At 47.0% G+C, this 21,935-nt stretch overlaps 1 protein-coding gene across 1 annotated transcript in view; it reads right to left on the reverse strand.

Moving 5' to 3' along the window:
* Positions 1-21,935, reverse strand: part of ASTN2 (astrotactin 2) — a 644,195-nt gene that overhangs the window by 570,029 nt on the left and 52,231 nt on the right.

Raw genomic sequence — 21,935 nt, forward strand, 5'->3', positions numbered from 1 at the left:
CTTTTTTAGGTTTTTTTTTTTTTTTCTTTTTTTTTTTTGGTTGTTGGTTCTTTTTTTTATTATTATTATTATTATGGAGCTGATAGCTGGCAGCTGCTTCGGGAATGATCCAGCCAACTGTGTACATATGTTTAGGCAGTTTTTTAAAGTGCAAATATTTCAGCATAATGAACATGCTCCTGAAAAGCAGCAGTAAAAAACAGAGCTCCACTTTTCATATGAACACTGCTTTCCAGGGGAGAGAGGGAGGACACTCGTCACAATGGTAAGGATCAGAGTTGTGTCTGTATGCAGTTCCCAGCATCTGGGAGCACTTTGCAAAGTGGCTTCTTAGTGTACTGAGATGCAGCAATCTCAGGCACGGCAAGAAGCAGTCAACTGGCTCACAGGATGCTGCATGACAGGGGTTAGGATAGGAGAGGGAAGGGGAAACAGTTATGGAAAAGTCACCCAATTTAGCAATAATTGGCAGAGGATTATTCCCAAGAGATGCAAGCACACATAACAGAAGGAAGCCCTTCCTCAGAGGAATGGATGAGCAGACTACTCTCTCAGAGGTCCAATCTGGAAGGACGGAGAAAGTAGGGACTTCAAACCTCTCTGTACACCACGGCATGGGCTAAGCATTACTACTGGGCATCTGAATTCTTTTTAATCAAAACTGTAAGAGGTTCGCAGTCCCTTTCCATCTTCCTCCCCTCTCCCACGAAAACCATCCATGTCTAGTAGGTTACTCAGAACCCAATTCAGCAGAGCACTTAATTCCCATCGCCTTCAAACAGGCCTTTAATGCTTTGCTGAATAAGAATGGACCACATGCTGTAAGTTAAGCACAAGTAGTGTTTGATTAGGGCCCAAATAGTTTCCAGTCCCCACTTCAAGGTTAGAAGTCTCCAAAAGAAGTTCAGCATTGGGCTATATGTGAGGAATTCCACAAGGAAGGGTTTTTACTAATACAGCATTTCTGTAATTAATGCTCACACATCTTAAGGTTCATGGATAATTTTGTTCTACAACACGTAGGACCATATGCTTGCTGTTACACTCACCGCTATGCCCTCTTACTGCAAACTTGTAACCTGAGCTCCTAGATCTCTTAGTGTATTGACTGAAAGCCAGTATGATAAAATGAGACAGGAAGAACTCAGCTGTAGTTTGCTTTCCTTGTTTTCAAGCGTGCGTTAAAAGGGACTGGCCCAGTGATCTCATTGCCAAACACATGAGATCTGAGAAGAGGGCATGGAGCAAGGGAAAAGCACTGCACTTCACTACATGGTATTGGAAATTAAACTGCTCCAATAACTAATCTTCTGCATTCGTGAGCTTCAGAAGGATCCCACCCTAGTATTTATGCGTATGGTTGCAGCACCTGTGAAATATATTCAAGGTTCAGTGCTCCATGCCTGGCTCTATACACAACGAAAAAATAGCCCCTTCCCCGAAGACTTAACAATCTAAATCATCCAGCTGCATTTGAATGGAAAGATGGGGGAGGGGAGTGAGACCTAATCACTGGGGTTGAAAAGATTTGGGAAGAGGAACACAGACCAGACATCAGAGGGAGAAAAATGAGGGGTTTCTGAATATTCACCTTCCCCACTGCGCTCTTGGAATAAGAGCACTGAACATGTTCACAGCAATTATTTAAAGGACATTGGCCTTTTTTGGAGAAGTAACTAGTGACTGAATGCCTGAAAACTAGGCCTCCTTAAGTGTTCTTGAAGTCCTGGAAATCACAAGCGATTTATGAGAAGTCATGTGCACATAAACATCTAGCAAAGATTTAGAAGGGAAAGACAGGCACTAGGTGAAATGGCTGCATTTGCTAAAGAAGCTGCTCAGAAAAATAAAATACAACACTTGTTACCAGCAAAAGAAGTATAACATTTCACTGAAGCATGTTTGGGTGCAGGATAAGAGAGATTAACTTTTGTTATAGTGCTGGGGGACACTATGGTAGGGTAGCACTGGGCAGTTTGTAGAGGAAGCAAGGCATATGTGACTTGGTCTTAGGATGGTAAGGGAGACAAAGCTAACAGTAACAGAAATTGAAAAGATTTGGCTTGGGACAAATTCAGGTTGAGGCCCAGGGTGGAATTTGGACAGGTGGAAATGGGTTGTGTGGGTACACGAACCAAAAGAAGTTGGTTCCCCTGGCCACCAAATATGGCAATATTTCACCTAGCATCCAAACAGGCCAACAATTTTCAAGCATCCACATGGACATCCAAACGGAGCTGGCTTTTGTCACTCACAGCAGGACATCAGAAGCAATATCACTCCATTGAAACCACATGCCCTTACAGCTTGTAGGAGAAGAAATCACGGTTTTCCTCCCCCGCTTCCAATTTTGGTTGTAAGCTACTGGGAGAGGGACTGGTATTTTTGTTCTGTGTTTCTACAGTAACTTAATGAGCAGCTTTGGTCCGTGACTGTTGCTTCTTGGCAAGGGACAGAAATTATATACATATACATATATATATACATATACATACACATACACACACACACACACACACACCAGTATAAGCAATCAGAAACTGATTCAAATCTGTAATACGACAAGTTCAGTGTACATTGTACAGTGTACGCTTTCTAAATGCCCCAAACTGGTTTAAGATAATCCTGGATGGATGTAGTATCAGACTTAACTGATATAGGATACATCAGTTTATTGAACTTCTGTCCCAGATCCCCTCCAGATTCAAGTTAACTCGCAGTCCCCCAGCATCCCAGGATGCTTTGTTCACAGGACGGATGGGCTAGCTTTGGCTCAACCTGCCTGCTCCGGCTGAGCAGGGAGGTGTGCTCCAGCGCCCCCCTCCGGCTTGTGGCCTGAGCCACCGCAGGCATGTGGTTGCATTTTCAGAATCAAAAGCGAATGCCTGTTCATTTGTTTGTCAGTTCAATCTACACAGCTTAGATTAAACTGCAAAGACTGAATCGATTCAGCCTCGGGCTTTTTGTACTTTCTGTACTTAGCCCTAGTGTTCCTGCAATATAACAGATCATTTCTAGATGAGTTTGGATGCATGGGCCCAACAAAGGAAACACTGAATGGAATCGTATGGCTTGTGTTGCACTGCTCATTGTGCAGCATCTTGAGGAGCCCTCCCACTTTAGGACCTGTGACTATTCTCCTCCCATGCGGCACCCCTCTCTACAAGCTGATCAACAGAGCAGTTCAGGGCTTGGGGTGGGGAAATCACAGAGGATCCCAGGAAGGAACAACCTTGTGATGAGCACCATGGGGACATGCACTCAGGTGCCAGGCCCTCAAGTCTTCCTTTGTGATTCCAAGAAGTGAAAATTAGCCATCACATCTGGTGCTAATTACAGCAGCATCCTAGTGCAGAGGAGACAGAGCTTTAATTAAGAAGAGCTGGCTAGAGACAGGAGTGTTTCACCGCTCCTGCCGAAGGGTTAGAGCCAGGCTTTTAAAAATACAACTCAAAACCTCTTCACGTATGAGAGCTTTTGAAACTGTCTTGCCGATGGGCCCTGCACAGAACCTGGCACTCAAATGCAGCCCGAGGCCCTTCTTCCCACCTTTGTTATCCCACATTGGGAGTACAGCTCTAAGGGAGCATGGCACACACCAGCTCCTTAAAAGTCACTGATTCAAGAACCTTGCCATGGATAGATTCTCTGCACCCTGATCCAACATAAAAGCAAAGTCAAATCTCCCTCCATTCACTGTGCTGGGATGGAGATGAAGGGGTGGGGGAGTGAGAACAAGGAAAGACTACGTACAGTAAAGCAGCCCAATTCATTGCTTGTTTTCTCCACTAAGCCCTGACCTGCAAGCATGTGATCTGCTTTCCCGACAGAGGCCGACTCAATCATTTTCATTATCTAGGGAGCAACTAAGTCCCAGAAGGTCTTGACCAGGAAGCCCAAGTAAACAAGTGATTAAAGAACCAAAAATAAAGCTGCAGCATTTTAAAGGGCCATTAAAAAAATCTAGGCATCGTCTCCTGCTGTTAAACTTTATATCACGAGCTTTAAAAGTGAATCATAGCTCAAATCACCCTGCCAGGCTCATCCTCAGTGCTACCCCCAACTTCCCCCTGCTTTTGCTCCACCTCTCCCCGCAACCTCCTGCTTTGGTAATAAATGCCACTCTGTCCCACACAAAGATATGCTTTTAACACAGCCAATGCCTCTACACTCCATTGCACTTAGTTGGCAATGAGAGGGAGATGTCATGAAGCTCCCTGCAACAGACACAGAGATAGAAAACAATGCCACCCCCACAGCAACAAACATTCCCAATTCAAATCCCTAACAGCTTCAGTTGCCCTCACAGGCTAGGGACAGACATTATACACAAAGTGGTTCAAATGATCAGAAACTGGTTTAAACTTGTAATAGGACAGATGTTCAGGACACACAAACCAGTTTGAAAAGGACTGAGACAGGTTTGAGACAAACCTGGTTGAATGTAGTGTCAGACTTAACTGATTTGGGTCAAACCAGTTTATGCAATGTCTGTCCCAGACCCCTTGCTGATTTAAGTTAAATCACAGTCCCCCCCAGCATCTCGGCAGGGATTTGCTCTCTGCTCTGCAACACGGTTGGCCCCTCCCCTCTGCTCCCTAGCTGCAGTTCTGGCAGAGACTTGCAGGCACAGCAGCATCTGCCTGGCTTCCTCCTGATCTCCCCCTCCCCTCACCACTCCCTGCTAAGCAGGGATACCCTGTCCCCTCTGCTTTACAAAGACACCTCAGCATTAGATAGCCAACCACATGCTGGCTACGGCCCATGGTACGGCTTATGGCAGTGTTGGCTTAGGGTTTTTTGAAGCTAATCAACAGCTCAGTTAGTAATGTCCCTTCCTTCCTTCTTTGTTTAAGAAGAGCTTGAACTAATGAAAGAGGCTGTTTGTTTTCTGATGGGGTGATAAATGCGGATGAATGTCCTGTTATCAAAGAGAAGGGAGAACCCCCTCCTAAGCCTGCTGGAGCCAGCCATGCCCCCCTCAGCTCAGCCCTATGGAAGGGAAGGGAGGGCTGCTCTAGCACCCTCTGTCTTCTAGCTTGAGCCATGTGCCTGCATTTTTTCAGTCCAGAGTGCATGTTTATATGGTTACACACTGATCTAGCCTAGCCGGATTAGTCTAAGATGCAAAGATTGAATCAATTCAGGCTCAGGTTTTTTGACTGTCTGTTCCTATCTACATTATGCAGGGCTGAGGAAGGAAGCAGAAGTTCCCAATAGGTGTACTATCCCCAGTGGAAATGCAGTCTCCATCAAGGCATGTTTCATCTGGGACTCAAGCCACATGAGTGGAAAACATACCACGTAGAGTGGGCAAGAGTTCAACCATCAGTAGCAGCTGCTGTGGCTCAGAAGGTTTGCTCACCTAACAGGATGGGGCATGACTTTCTTCACCACGGCAGTGCCCATGCATTGAGTTACAGCCTGCTCAAGCCAGGACAGAGAGAACTCAAAGGACAACCTCACTCCTGGTGTCTGCCTGGCAGAGGCCACAAGCACTTTCTCAAGGGTCACTATCAACCTGCAAAAGCCCCATTCACCTCTACCTCTGCAAAAGACAGTGAAGAATGAGGACACCAGACTCTGCTGAGAACCTCAGGTCACACTTAGACCATAAAGTTACCACTCTTGGCAACAATGCTAAACATGCTACGCTGCTCTGCGTGAGCTACTCTCTTCTTCTCTCCCTCCCCTCTTCCCCCTCAAACCGGAAGCAGTGTAGTTACATGCTCACCATACCAGTGGTGGGATACCTGCCCAGACACAGCTGCACTGCTGAGTATGGCAAGTTTGCAATCTAGACACCTTAGATAATCCACCAAATGTCACTGTCATGTTCTAGGGACTTACTGTGTTGCTACACAAAAGCTTTGGTCTAAAGACAAGGCCCCTACTACAGGGGACTATGCCACTGAAGCAACCCCTCAACATCCAGCCACCAGCTAGGGCTATATGCCCTCATAAAAGTTTACTCCTGCCTGGAGCCCCAGTAAGCATAAGCACCACTGCAGCAAGCCCCGGTTTGTACTAATTTAGCCTGACCTCATTAGGGAGTTTACTGGAGCCAGCTACATTGACCTGGGCACATCCTTAGTACAGGCAATGCCTGGAGGTACCAATCAGCATTGCTCATCTGCTTGGAACCCCAGCTCAAATACCATTTTTTGACTAATCATGTCTCTCCTCTGTTCTTTGATTTTCCCACCTGCATCTACACCTCCCCCCCAAAATACCTTCCCATGCAAGGAAGCAAGAGACAGGGCTGACACTACACATACATGATACAGATCCCTACCCACTTTATTGTACAGGCTGCTCTGTATGCTTTCAGGGGCTGAAACAATTTAAGTCACATCCCCTTCCTCACTGAAGAGAGCGGTTCTACTGTATCCAAGTGGGACCATGGTGCGTGCCTGCTAAGGAAGAAGTCCTTCTCAGATCGGGAGAGAATTCAAGGGCATCACTATTAAAGCTGGTTCACTTCAGCCTAGCTGCACTGTGCTGTGACAATCTGTGATGGGAAATCTATGAGATGTAGCCTGTCCCCCTCTCTGTATTTAATGGTGGCTGAGAAGCCGTCCATTCGGAAATGGGAAAGAATTCATTTCAATTAAACGTGCCTGGCGCTCCGAACAAAACCAATTAATTCTTGCCGTCTAAAAGCTGATTAGCTGGGATATGTGGGCAAATGGATAATAACGGGCTAATAACACCCCCACATCCATTCGGATGCTGCTCTGCATTTTTGACACAATATTGCCTATGTAATTTCAGCATCTGTGAATAATCTTCTTGGAATGAACCAAGCCACCCATTGCAGGCTGCATCATTGCTCAGAAACAGGCTGCGACTGTACTGCAAGGCAGATTTTGAGTTAGCCTAATCTCTCTTCACCTTGTGATCTACCTCAAAACCAAGCCTCTTCTTCTGCCCCTCAACATTTCCCCCCACCCATCAACCCCAAAGTATCAATGGAGCTGAAAGCTACTAAATTGTAACAAGGAGGCTGATTCTGTTTGGGTGGGAGCATAATTGGAAGCAAAGCAGAGGAGGCTTTTAGAGAGGAGAAAGGGAGTGTGTAATACCAGAGAGGGAGAGATCAGAGACAGTGATAACCGTGTGGAAGAGAAGGAAAAAAGGTAATAAGAGAACGATGCTAGAGTGATAGCAAAAAGGAGAGAAAGATGAATGAGAGCAGCAGTCTCATCATAACCACAGGCTGTGTGTTTATCTGCCTCCGCACAGCTATCCAGCTCTATCTGACCCAGCTAAGTTTATTACTGAATCCAGCTCAGTCATCGTAGGCATTCAGAGGTCACATCCAGAATGCCTGGGGAGGTGAAAGCTTATACTCTGCTTTTACTCCTGGCTCTGCTCCGGGCTTCGTGGACAAGCTGCTAGATGCCTGGGCCTGGGCATGGTAATGTTCCAGCCTCCCAGCCTTTCCTCACCACTTGGATCACTGATTTGTGGGGCAGAGACAGTCTCTTTTACTCTGTGGATGTACAGAACATAGCACAGTACAGGATCCAGCTCTTAGTTGGGATCAATACAACCAATTCACCCACCTTGTTTCCTCTCCAGAGCCCAGAAGAGACTACTTGGATAGTTCTCCACTCAAGTTTGCCCAAAGCATTTTGGTGCCCTTTCCTAAAGTGCTGCTAGTTCTGATTTTTCACCATCTTCCTAAGCGCCACATTTATCAGCGAGTAAAGTTCCCTCTGCTGTTTGTTTCTACTCTCCCTCAACCTCCTTGCTTCTGCATTCACAATGTGGTATAGAAGCAGCAAAGGGGAAATGAAAGCCCTGTCTGAAGTGATCTTGCAGAGGTAATGGACTGTCCCAGGACACAGTCTCTGGGTTAATCTGCGTGTCAAAGGTGCTTCAGGACCTGTGGATAAAGCCCCTCTCCAGCTGCCAGCACATCTCTCCTTGCACACTACTCATTACCGTAAATGAAATCGGAGGCAATGAGCATCCACAATGCACCCAGCTCTTTCAGCAGATTTGACACCAAGCTCCAGGACAAGATTAAACTTCCCATGATTGTAGCATGTGGTACAGAATCCTCATTTCCAAAAGGTTAAGGATGTGGAACGAGCTGTCACATAAGCACAGCTTTCCACTTCCCTGCAGATCACTAGCTATGCTATACAAACCAATACACCTGTGCCCTAGTTTGATCCCTGCTAAGGCAGGAAGGAAGGGGAATTCCTCCACTCCCTCTCCCCTCCCAGACCCATTAGGTCGTGTACAATCTCTGCCAGGGAGCCCTCTCCTTATAGAAACAGAGGAGCCCACTCAAACCAGCTCAGACCTACACTGCTCCCTTCAGACCGACTCAGCACCCAGCAATGCTGCTGTGATGCCGACAGCCAGATCTTTAAAAGAGTCCATCTAACCTGTCCAAAATCTGAATCAGGCCCCATATGTGTAAGGCCGCTGAGTATTCTAGCCTTGGCTTCGCAGATCACGTAGCATGCTGCTGACATGATGAAAACCAAGCACATTTTCATTTTGACTCAGGGAAACAGGGTGAATACATCTAAGCACCTGGCTTAAGAGAAGGGATGATCACTCCACAGGCCTCTGAGCAGGCCACCGCTCTCCAGCTCCTCCCCAACCTGTGTCTAAGAACACCCGCAATTAAAACATCCCCCACCAACCCAAGCTAATTATTGCTCCTGCATGTGCAGCTCCTGGAGCTACAGTAAGGCTCTGAAGCAAGTGTCCTTGGTGACTAGAAACAGCTGAACCTAAGAAGTATGAAGGACAAAAAAAAAAGCTTCAACTACTCTCCAGTATCCTCAAGTCTCAGAGCTCCATAAAACATTATTAGCAGAGCTGCTTTCCCCTTTCTGTCCAACCTTGCACCTGTCAGAGGCATGACCTGGATTCTAACTCTCAAACACTGGGGACGCAGTGACTTTCCATCCTCTTGTACTGGTCCTGTGTCTCTTCCTCTTCAGTCACAAGCCACATTAACGTTAGTCATTCCTTCCACTTAAACCAGGCTCCCGTCCTTCTCATCATCATCAGAATTGTGACGTTTTGTATAGTTTCTTCCTTTCACAGTTTGCAATGAGTTTTTGTTTTTAATTAAAAGTTTGGGACAAAAAGCGGTTCTTTTTTATTTTCAAGTCGCAAATCGGTATGAAATGCTTGGAAACTTTCAAACCAACCCCAATCATATTTATCCTTGCCCCTCCCCTACCTTCAGGTTATGATTTTGTATAAAATTTTCAGAATTTCCCCTCTTTTTTCTTCCTGTGTCCTTATTTGGATTGTGAAAGATGTCTGCATATTCTCCTGGGACAGGAAAAACATTGCCCGCACACATTTAATTAGTTGTCGAGTATAAAAACCCTATGGGTAGGTGACCCTTCCTAGCTACACCGCTGAGTGCACTGTTCACTCAGGCCCGCTGTGCTCCCACCCATCTCCTCTACCACCCCCCACCACCATTTCTCTCTTTCAACATGCCGTTAGGTAACTTTGGCAGCTGACACATTGCAGACAGATCCCTCTGTCTGCTAAGGGAATAGCGGGGAGGAAATTAAAATGCGCTGAAAGGAGAAATGTTAGTTACACATTATGCACTGTGTAGCAAAGTCCTTCTGACGAACAGTGCCTGAGACAGACAAATCCTTGCCAAGGGTCGTGACAGGGAAAGAGCCTCCTTAATCTTTGATTTTTATATGGGGAGGACGAAGGAGAGGAAAACAGATTTGCCTGCATGGGCAGGATGTATGTATCCAAACACAGAGGGAGGAGGACGTGCTGCTGGCATGGAGGGATGAGTTTTTGACACTCCAGCACCAACTCGACTGGATTCCTAAGTGGACGTGTAAATCACATTAGATTGAGTCCATGTGCAGCTTCTGCGTTCAGAGGAGCCTTGGTCTCCCGCTGGAGGAAGAAGTTGGCCTGAAGGGAGAGCACGTGAAAGATGAATATATAATGCATGTGTTCCTCGGGAAGTTTGTTCCTGGAGTAAAGCAAAGCAGGGGGGTACGAGCCTCTCGGCGGCGTGCACTGCCAGGCTGCACAGGGAGTGCGAGCAAGTGGATTTAGCTCAGCCCTCAGAGCTGGGAACTCTGTGATCTTCGTTCTGCTGCCAGCACCGACCCACTGGGCAGTCCTGGTCTGGCCATTTACCAATAGCCTTGCTGTGCCTCAGTTTCTTCCCAGAGAGGAGCAATGTAACACCCACCTCTGGGATGAGTACTAAGCTGTGAAGATGTAAAGCTCCCTAGAACAGCATCATCTACCCTACCTGCTTCTAGGGCTCCCCTTATTTAAGAACGTCACCATCACCATTGCATTATCCTCACAGCTGCTCTGAGAGGTAAGACAGTGCTGTGAACCCCCCATTTTTCATGAGGCACCAGGTCACAGAGAGGCCAGGTGACTTGCCTGAGGTAGCTGTGAAGGAGCAGGATATGGAAGCCACATCTTCCAAGTTCAGAGCTACAGCCCTAACCCTTCAGCTACCCTCCTCCTCACTGTAACCAACAGAAAATACAAAGCCTGCTATTATTTTGCAAGACAAAAAGGAGGAAAGAAAAATCAGCAGTAATTTAAGAGCTTTGGTGTGGACTCAAGATGCATGAAATCCAGTTTGGCTTCTGATCAGCCTCAAGTGGTTTCTTTAGGTGCTCCACTGCATTTAGTGAGAGCTCATCCGTTTTCAGGAGGAATGTAAGCTCACTATGAGCTTGCACCTCACAATGCATGAAAAGACAGCATTGTCTAATGGGCAAAGCAGCAGACTGGAATCAGAACACCTGGGTTATAGCCCCAGCCTTGCTGGGTGACCCTGGCCAAGTCAATTGAGCTTTCTGGGCTTCTGCACTCCCTTGCACCCATGAGTTTCTCATGTTGACTTAAAGCGTAGTTCTATAAGGCAAGGATGACCTTGCACTGTACATTGATACAGCACCTAGAAAAATGGAGGACATAACAGGGGCCAAGCTGCCACCACAGCAAAGGAACATCTGAAGGGGGGCTGTTAAGGCAGGATTTTCTAACTAGCTCTAACCTGCGTTTGCTTGCAATCCAGGTAAAAAGAGTAGCACATTTGCTATGGAAAACCTTCTGCTTGCTTAGTATTCCTTTCTATTCATCTCTTCCTTTCACCCCAGTTGTAAAATTAAAATAAATCCTAACCAGCGGCCTTCAGCTTCCCAGCATGGGACAGCAGTACCAGTTAGCAGTCGCCAAAACACCTCTGATGGCTGAAGAGACATTTGCTAACATGCTGGATCACATTGACCTCAGGCCCCCCCCACAGAGGATGCTGTGCAGGCTTACAGGGGCTCTGAACCCTGAAGGATTTCTCCATTTGTGAGACGACTTGCCAGGACAACAGACTCTGCAGCAGAGAGGGTAGAGCTGGAGGTGGAGCACTGGCTCAGCCAAGCACAGCTCCAGGCACACAAAGATTTTGCAGCAAGGTTCTCCAGCTCCAAGACAGCATGTGCTGCTGGATACCTCAGGTGAGGCTCGGGACAGCCTCCAGCTTTCGAAGAGGAACAAAGAGGCTCTCTGTAGGAGCATGATAAGCTCTCTGTGTGGAACATACTCCATGCCCTAATCCCCACAGCGCAACTGCAAGCAATACATCCCTACAGCTGCATAATGTTTGCTCCGTCTGTCCTGCTTCTGTCAAGAGCTGCCTATTTTAATAATGTGTTCAGTCCAATTTAGTGCCAGACCCTGTGCTATGGAAGGCAGAGGATTCTGGCAGCGACTACATGCGAGAGATGAAATTGCAGGCAGGTTTAATCCCTCTGTGCGGCATCGTGCACACTTGCGACACTACACAGCCGTTCGCCACCTCCGCAGCACAAAAGCCCCAGGCTCCACCTGCCTTATCCCGTCTTATACTTCATTCTCCTTTCTGTTTTGGTGCTCCCCATACATGACAGCAGAAGGCAACTGGAACCAGATGTCCCTTTCCCAGGGGTGAGCTAAAGGGCCAAGGCACTGCCATCTTGGGTCTCCCCTATCACACACCTGCCCCATGTAGCACCCCCACAGCCCCTGCCCATTCCTGCTGCTCCAAGTCATGCACCTCCTGACTTGCCTAAGGGCTGCCGCTTCCAGTTTCCAGGTGCAAAACAAATTTATTGTTTTAACATTCCCGGCATCACCTTCGGGCTCCCTGTCCAAACAACACTTGCTCGAGATAAAATCTATGAGACAGCCAAGCAATTGCTGCAGGCAATTTAATGTAATAGCCCCAGATAGCAAGAGAAAACAAAAAGGCTCTCTCAGGAGTAACAGGTGAGTAAAATTACACACTCAGGAGGACTGCCACCCTCTCAACTGCTAACCACAGAGCCAGACCAGTGGGCAAAGGCCCTTAAACACACGCAGCAGTGCACTGCACCCATACGTACAAGGAGGATGCTGAAACAGGGGCAAACCCTCATAGATGGTCCCTCCGTGCTTCCTGCTCAGTGACGGAGCTTGCTGGACCAGCCACGCCATGCAGCATAGGGAATATTACAGGGACACAAGGAATTTAGCTCTGTAGATGTAACCTGACCTCCCTCATACCTTCCTGTTGCCATTTAACACACTCCAGCCCCATGGCAGTTGCAGGCTATACTCTACACAAGCGATGCCGCAGGAACCCTGGGGTACTGATTTAACTGGAACTTGTTCGTTGCCTGTGCTAAACTGTCACAAAATTGCCATGTGCCATGCAGCAGCCTTCTTCCTACTGAAAGAGGATGCAGTTCAGTCACTGGCTGCATAGACTCCAGGGCGCAGTCAGGTTAAAGCAAGCTGGGGTAAAAGGCCGGAGACAAACGTAGGAATGTACACTATGCCTCATAATTCCAGAAATGACCTTAAAACTGCAGGTTCATCCTGGAAATGAGTCCCCATAGAAAAAGGGGGGGGGGGGTTACGGTTACCCAAGTACAAGGGGTAAGGACCACAGTATATTGGCAAAGCAAACAGATTTCATAGATTTGTAGGGTTGGAAGGGACCGATTAGATCATCGAGTCCAACACCCTGCCCTGGGCAAGAAAGAGCGCTGGGGTCAAGTAATGGTAACCCCAGCCAGGTGCTTGTCTAATCTCCTTTTGGACACCTCCAAGGTAGGGGAAAGCAGCACCTCCCTTGGAAGCTCATTCCATATGTTGGCATCCCTTACTGTAAAGAATTTCCTGATGTACAATCTAAATCTACTCTCCTTCAGTTTAAGGCCATTGTTTCTAGTAACCCTTGGGGTCACAAGCTGCAAGGTAGAGGCCACCATACTTGCGCTGCCCCTAGGCAAAAGTGGCCCTCATCTTTGATTATCATTTTGAGGGGCCACCATGGGAAAGAGCATCAATTTTAGATTGATGTGCATTCTCAGTGCAAAAGAGAGCAGCCTCTTGCATCTGCCAAGAGAGGCGGTACTATCACCTAACTTGGAGATCTTCAAGAGGAGGCTAGATAGGCACCCGGCTGGGGTTGTCTGACCTCGGTCCTTTTCCTGCCTGGGGAAGGGGGTAGGACACGATGATCCTTTGGGGTCCCTTCTGACTCTACAATTTATGAATCTATGAGTCTTATTAATTTGTGCTAAAAAGCAAGAACCTCTCCTTCTGAAACGTGCAGCTTTTCCCACTTAAAGCACAAACAGGAGGAGGAGGAGCTCAGGGTCAGGGCACTGGACTTGTGTTTGGGAAACTGGGTTCAGCTCCCAGCTCTGACACTGTGCCTGGCCTTAGACACATCACACAATTGCTACACCTTCTTGTCTGCCTCAGAGAGAGAAATACCTCCCTGCCACACAGGGCATGGGGAAGACAAGACTTATTCGGGTATGCAAGGCACTCCGACACTACAACCAAAAGGGTCACACAACCAGCTGGATCCTGGCTCTAAACACAGCCCACCCTCACAGCACATTCTGTAAACACCGGCTCAGCAATCAGAATAATAATTTTTAGATCAGTTGCTGGATGTGACCTGTACAGATGAGAAAGGAGCCCCAAGAAAAAAAGAACTGTAGCAAACAAGGGCACTAATGGATTTGCTGCACAGGGCACAGTGTTCCCTGCCTCCGGCACCAAGTAACATGGTCCCTGCAGGGACTGAACAGTACAAGCCAGGAGGCAGAGATTAGTGTTTACAGGCAGTACAGTATCTGTCAGATGGGCAGGCAGAACATTATCCTCCTCCCCACTTGGCCCTGGACACTTCTGGGTTCAGGGTAAAAGCAGGAGAGAGCAGCAAAGAAGCTGCTTGCAATGTAGCAAGGGGGCACCTTGGCAGGAAAATAATGAAATGCTTAAATCTCTCTGCTGAGAAGTGCCTGCCCTGCTCCTGACATATGCTCCCCACAGTGCTCGCTTCTGTTTCCAGGCACCTGTTCTTCCCTTTTGCCCTGCTTGGCATCCCCCCAAAGGCTCAGCAAAGGGCAGATTATCCACTGCAAAAAAATGTAGCATCATGATTTTTTTTTCTGGAAGAAAGGTGAGAAAGGTGAGACAAAGTCAAGCTTCCTGTTTGCATACCCACGTGCTTGGGCACCTTGCACTTCTGCTGAGGATGCTGCTCCCTGCTGAAGGTAGCTCAGGACATAGTGAGCTTCTACCTGAAAACACCACTTAAAACCAGATAGATGCATGCTCCCAAGCACCTAAGAGTGAGGGAGGAGAGGGCTGGATAAGAAAATGGCTAGGGCACAGCTTCTTTAGGGCTCTCTCCCCCTTTCCTTACTAGCCAGGGCCCATAAAACACTCATATATAGGAATCAAGACTGCCTTTGGCAAGAAAAAGGGATTCCTATATATGCTCCCCCCTCTCTAAGCATACCTCCAGCTCGGTTGGGTTTCATCATCCATTGCTATTGCATGCTGCACTGTACTTCCCTCTCTTCCTCCAAGCCCATCCTTTCTGTGGCTCTTCAGGGTTGCCAAGGCCGATGTAACTGTGGTACCAGCCACCTTTGGTGCATGTTGAAATGCTGACACAGTGCTGACCTTGGATGAAGAGAAGGTGAAGCAGCAGAATTGCTTTAGGTCTGCGGCAGAGGAGCAGAGCTCAACTCTGGGGCCACAGGTCGGACACCCAGAGTCAGGCAGGTCCTTGAAGCAGAGCTGAAAGTTTCAAAGGAGCCATGTACAGGAGGGGGTTAAAAGAGATTTTAATTTTTTTTAAACTGTAAATTTAGACCTCACTGAGGAAGAAAGAAATCTCCACATTTGCGGTAGTGCAGCTTGGGTCAATATTTACAAAGAGCTATATTCTAAGCAGTGTTAAAGCCACTCGCCACCGCGAGGTTTGCTAAAGACATAAACAAAGAGCTAATGAAAAGCAAGTCCTTCATCCCGCAACCTGTAACTTTATTCACAAGCACAGTCCCACAGATTTCAGTGCTCTTACTTCAAAGTTCAGCAGAAACATAAGGTATGAAGCAAGAGCCCCCCCTTCTCCTCATGGTGTAAGATGCACCATTTCAAAACAAAATTGCTTCAGTGCTAACAACAAACGGATTTACAAAGTTAGTGCGAGACACAGTTCACGCGCAGGCCAAGCGCTTAAAAATAGAAGGCAAAATTCTGATGTTGAGGAAAAAAAAAAAAGCCTAGGAACCTACCGGGGCATTTTCAAAAACAAATCTCAGTTACCAAGAAGAACAAGCTGCTCCAACGCCAAACCTCGACCGATGATGGAGGAGCATCAACCTGGCCACATGCGGCTTTTGCCTAATCTGTAGGAGTTACATAGCGGAGAAGCTGTCGATGGCTGCAGACATAGTGGGAATTATTTGATTGTCCATTTTCTGTTCACATTTGCATTGTTTCCACAGTCAGGATGTTTTGGAGCGTGGATGAGCATTTAAGTTTGAAACTTCTTAGAAACCTGTACAATCTGCAATTCTGCAACGATTAGGAAACAAGCACAAGACACCCACTTCAGCAATTTAAGAACAGAAAATGGAGGGGGGGGAGGGGGGGAAGAGAAGTAAAGAACTAGCAACATATAAATAAAGCCAAACTATGAAATCAGAACCTCATTTTTCCCCTTAAAATCATGGGTTTTATTCTCTTTGAGTCGAACATGTATCCATTAACCCTTTCTAGGCACATCACAGTAATGTTTGTTTGCCTGTTCCCAGCCCCTTGTTGCAGGTACAGGATGAGGTGTTGGCCACCACAGAAAGGGTTTTGAATTTGGTCCATTGTTACGGTTGAAATAGAGTGACTGCAAAGGGAGGAGAGGGGAGAGGAAGAGTCTGTCAACGGGCTGACAAAGCACTCACACAAGCAAGATAACGCAAGTGCTGAAGATGTTACACAGTTCAAGTCAGTGGACTTCACTAACAGATGAAGAAGCCACATGGGAACCGGGACAGCAGCTGGAAGAGGAACAGCATTTCCACAAACAGACCTGCCAATCCCTAGGGGCATGCTCAGCTTGTAAATTTTAGGGCCTCCAATCCAAGATATGGCTACGTTCTGCCCCGCACCTCCCCCCTCCAAAAAAAAGCAAAAAAACCAAAAAAACCCTGTACTTAAAATACACTGATGTGTATTATACCAGTACAGGGGGCATCTGTCTACATCTATCCTGGGGTAGCCAGCTGCTCAAGGCAAGCTGCATGTGAAGGGCAGGAAGAACCAGAGACATCTGCATTTTTCCATGGTGTCATGGCAGGGAACTAGAACAGAGCAGCCAGTGGTCTGAGAGCAGCACTGGTAAAATCCAGGGTTACCTGGTTAGCTTGCAGTGTATACAGGGCCAGCCTTAGCCAGAAATACACCAGGTAGCATTGTTTTTTGGGGGGGGCTGTAGGGAGCAGAGCTAATTAAAATAAAGATAAATGTTTCCATAACGTATTGCCCTATGCGTTTCTCATCAAAGATTGGGTTTAATGGAAGTTTCTCTCTGGAGCACAAGGCTCTGGAGTTTGTGGTCCAAGAAACTTTAAAAGAAACTAGCAATGTCCGTAGGACACCTACTCCTCTGTGATGTGCACGAGGGGAGAGTGAAGAGGAGAGGTCATCCAGCTAGAAGGACAAGATCAGGATTTACAGACTGCAACAGAAGTGCATTGATGCAGGAGCCCACTCCACAAGCTGGTACAGGGACCCTTGTCTCCTCTGCTCTGTGCAGAAGTACGGTGACCAGCAGCTCAGCAGAGAGCTAACACAGTGTTCAAAACACCCCTGGTCAAATGCCAGTGGCTCTGAGTCGCTTATCCCTCTGCCCTGAGTCCTATCCATTGAAATATGCACAAATATCTTTGACCTTAAAGAAGCAAATACTGTGTCTATTCTGCCATAGGATCAGAGAGCCCATAACACAGCTCAGAACTGGGCTTCATGTTCTGGGGGGGCGTTGTTTGTTGGCTCGTTTTTACCAAATCACAATAGTATTTCCACTGATACTGAGTCTAGTGCATAAATCTCGTTGGCATCCCTTCTAGCAGGAAAGATCCCATACACAAACACAGGAACACACAGGCAGCAGCCAGGGAAACGGTCTACATTCCCCCACTACAGAGACGTTTTTAAAAGGTGACAGACAGCAAGCACTGAATCCAGGAGCAGAGGCAGCAGCCACAGCTCAGCAAGAAGACGCACTCCTTCCCCCACAGCAGGCACTGGAACACGAGAGTCTGTTTATAGAGTCAGGACCAACATCATCCCCTAGCCCACCCCGACCTGCCACTGCACGGCGCTAAAAAGTCATTAACACCTCCTTGTGCAGCAGTCAGCAGCGTGCAACAACGGACAACCCTCCTCCTGAAACAAGTCGTGGCTGAAATTCTCCATCCAGACATGCTGCTCTGTCCTCAAACTGTTCCCCAGCATGACGACATCCATTTAGCCCAAACAGGTCTGCAGAGAGGCTCAAGAGAAAGCGTAGGGTGGGCAAGTATAGAAGCTCTCCACTGAACCATATGGAATGATTTTCAGAGAAAAAGGGCTGATCTATCCAGGGAAGTTGTTGTAGGAGTAAGGGGGAAGTTCAAAGTACTGGAAGATTTCCACATCTGGGATCAGAATAAAAATATATATTTTTTTCTTACTTAAACCATTTACAGAACAGACTCAGTGAATTCAGGAAACTAAATAATCACCCCAGGCTAAGGCACAATTTACATAAGGCTTTTGACACCAATGTCAGTATATACCAGTTCCAAAACGGGCAAACCCCTGGCTAGCCAGGAGCAGATGCTTGCCTTGAGCAAAAGGTTACTGGGGAACGGAAGCAGAGAGATGACCCTTAGGCCAGTGTAACTTAACACTGCTGGATTAACTACAGCTCATTTCTGGGGGAATTTTAACCTGAATTTGAATGTGCTTAACAGTGTAGGGATTTACATTAAGTCTGTTTCTTGTTTACACCACCGTAGAGGTTGATTAAACCAGAGTGCATCTACCATGTGTCCCAGAGTGTCCACTCCAGAATACCTATTCTAACAGCTTTCACCTGCAGATGAGCCCCAAATCTTGGCACTAAGGAATAACTCAATGATGGGTATTAGGCCAGGAGTGAGGTATTTGAGAGCAATTAAAACAAATGCTATGAAAGTGAAGATGAAGTGCCCAAAGACACCTGCAGTGAAGAATGGACAAAAATAGCTCAAGAGATCTGGGTTTATTTCCTGGGTCCATCACAGAGTCTGCTCAAGCGTGGGAAGGCTCTTCACATTTCTCTGATTCTTGAGTCTCAGAAAAAAATTAAGACAATTTATTTCTTCCGCTCATTATCTTTCTTGCCAGCTCTTCAGAGCAGGGAATGGCTATTACCATGTGTATGTCCAGGGCCTGACACTCTGAAGCTCTATCTTTCAGCAAGGCTTTTCCAGCTGCTGTTACAATAGCATCTAACGTAAGTGGAATTTGAGCAGATTAGAGAATGCCCCAGGACAAGAAAAGATCTGCTGCCTGCCCTCGCAAGCCTGACCTCAGAGCCACCTTGTGAGAACTACAGCTTATCCCTGAAATGTGTGCTTACACATTGTCTGCAGCAGAATTACAGGTATAAATGCAGCATCTCCCGTGTCAAAAACTTGGAGGAAAGGAACATGGCCATGGCAGGCAGGGGTATTTTGTTACTTGAAGCTGGGTTGCAGCTAATGTGAGCAAAAATTAAAAAAAAAAAGACAGCTCCTAGACTTGTCATTGCTCTGACCCTCGCCCTTTGGCTTCTTCTCTTGCCCCCTCCTTCTTGCTACTCCCAAATCACTTCTCTGGGATATCTTGGCTCTTCCTTTTTTCTTGCATTTATTCTACTTGCAGGGGCACTGCAGGATTCAATTCATTCGAACTTTCACTGGGTTTCATTTGCACCATCGCGCTGGTGAGACCAGTCTCTCAAATTTGAGGACGCTTTTCACTAAACTCTCCCCAGAAGTTACTATTTCAAAATCAAGTGATCACATAGTCTAAAAGAAGATAACTCTCTTTTTTCAAGTGGCAAATGAACTAAGTGTCAAAATCTCACAGTAAGGAAAGGTTCTCTAGCGTGTAACCATTCAAGACAATACAACTCTCTTTTTCCTAACAAGATGTATAAGCCAGATACATGCATTTTGAAGGCTGCTCTTTAGTCATTAAGAAAAAGGCTAAATTATTTTTTTGGCAGAAAATGACACTGAAGTTTCTAATCTGAGTGCAAAGCAGGGGGCTAACATAGATCTCAAAAAAAGCAAACTAAAAAAATCCTGCATGACTCTAGGAAATGGAATTTCCTCTGCTGTATCCTAAGATACCTGATGCCAGGATGGAGGAGACAAGAGTTCAAAGCCCCAGGCTGCATTTAGGAACCAGTGCCCTCTCACATACATACCTCCTTGAAGGCGTGTAGAAAGAGGGCTGTTGGCAGCATGGAGGGAGTCCGGGGAGTGGTTCATCCAGCTCCTGTGCTGCATTCCAGCGACCTGATATATTGCCTCTCAAGCAACAGCCTAGGAAAGGATTTCCCACCCCAACTACCCTATTCAATGGCACGGTATGGCAAGCAGAGAGCCTTGACCAGACACTTGGAAATAAGGTCCATCCCCTCAGAGACCCCGAAACGGCATTCTGCTTGAAGCCAACTGGGTGGATGTTCCAGGTCACATCATGGGAGGTCTGCTGGGCTACACCGGGCTCCTCAAAATACCCATGAAACCCAAGGCACCACAGTGAAGTATCTTGGCTCAAAGCCACTCAGTAAGTTGGTGGCAGAGTCAGGAACAGAAACCCAGATCTCCTGATTCCAGCCCCTTTCTTGAACTATCACACCTTTTTTTTCCCCCTTTCTGAAGAGGCAGGTGCATAGGAAAGCCCCTATTCATGGTATGAATTAACACTGATGTTCCTGCTACTACAGAGCTATAGGATACAGACCTGCCCTTTCCCACCTTTCCAGGCTGGCGTCTTTGCTAGAGATGAGGGCACACAGGCAAAGGCTTGAGGGAACAGCTGCCTGTCATAGCCTGTGTTATAGACCCTTTCTCCAAAGAAATCTCTAGTTTTATAGTATTTTGACTCCTCCTTGAGCTCACCTAATTCTGCTGTCTCCAAGTGGCTTGTGCAGCCCTAGTCTCTCTCTGCCAACAGGAATCTTGGGATGCCGTAACCTTGGTTTTTCTTAGTAGTTATCTTGGGGCAAGAACAACTCACTGTGTTAGTCCCAGAGGATGCATCAGGCAGCCATCAATCAACTTGGCTCCTTCATTCCCATCCTGCTGAACGTCACGATTAAGACTTCAGACACCCTATGCCACTTTACAAAATGCAGCTATATCAATCACATCATGGCTCCATCCAGAAGACTGTCAAAAGGGGTGCTACAAGCGCTGCAACTTTCTTCTTCTGCGTTTTTACCCCTGGGCACAACAGGGTAGCAGAGAGCTCACCTTCAACTGCCCGATCTCTGCCATTTCCTGGAGCACAAGAGACTCAACCTCACCTGTCAGAAGTTTCATCCTGTGCTACGACATGAACAGACCAGGCCTGACAGGGCCAGAGCAGATCAAGCTACCTAGGAGATCAAGGTGCAGGAAGTGGACAACAGAGGTAAAGGCAAGGACCAAGATGTTAGCTTTGCTGCAGGGCCTTTTCTCTCCAGGAGAAGATTTGGGAGCTAATATTTAGCACGTATTTCCTAACATCTTCAAAACATCAATGCTACTGGCAACGGGAACTACAGCAATATCCAGTGTCTACGGCTACATGATTCTCCTTTGTTAGAGCAGGGTAGCAATAAAATAAATAAAGATAATTGGCATGAAAAGAGCCGGGGTGTGGGATCACCCAACTGCTCCCCACCCAAGCCCGTTTGATCAGAAATGAGCATGCAACTGGGCAACGGGCAAGCACTGTAGCAACATGTGAACAAACATGTCCTGGGACAGCTTGCTCTCAGGACAGGAGAAGCACAGAAGTACTGATCTGATAAAGCCAGCTCCACCCCATGGCCTGATACCATCATAAGGGAGCCCAGGTTCAGATACTTGACCTGATCTCTCACAGGCATAAATTGTACTTCAATCTATATAATTGGAGTCCTGAGGCACATCTACACTGAACCATAGCCTGCTAGGGAGTTCTTCTGTAAATGCCTATCCTGTCCACATGCTCATCCCCTGTACACCCTGAATGCAGGGGGGAGAAAGTTCAATATAATTGTTTTTGGTAAATGCCAGGCGCTACCCTCTGGCTCCATCTTTGCCATCCTTAGAGCAGTACTGGGCACAACCAGTGTGGCTCCCATATGTGGCGTTTTTCCAGCATTTGGCATGTGCAGAGCAAAAACAAGCATGCGGGGTGTGTTCATGGGGTTGCTCTGTAGCACACTCTGCCATAGCACAGACAACCCCTTGGTTCTATTTCCTGCTCTGCCACTGATCTGCTCAGTGATGCCGGGTATATTGATTCATTCCACTCAACATGCCTCAATCTCCCCTCCCACCTGTTCCGTCTCA

Source organism: Gavialis gangeticus, unplaced genomic scaffold (assembly GCF_001723915.1).
Source record: "Gavialis gangeticus isolate Ggan-Ray unplaced genomic scaffold, GavGan_comp1, whole genome shotgun sequence".
Taxonomy (NCBI): Eukaryota; Metazoa; Chordata; order Crocodylia; family Gavialidae; genus Gavialis; species Gavialis gangeticus.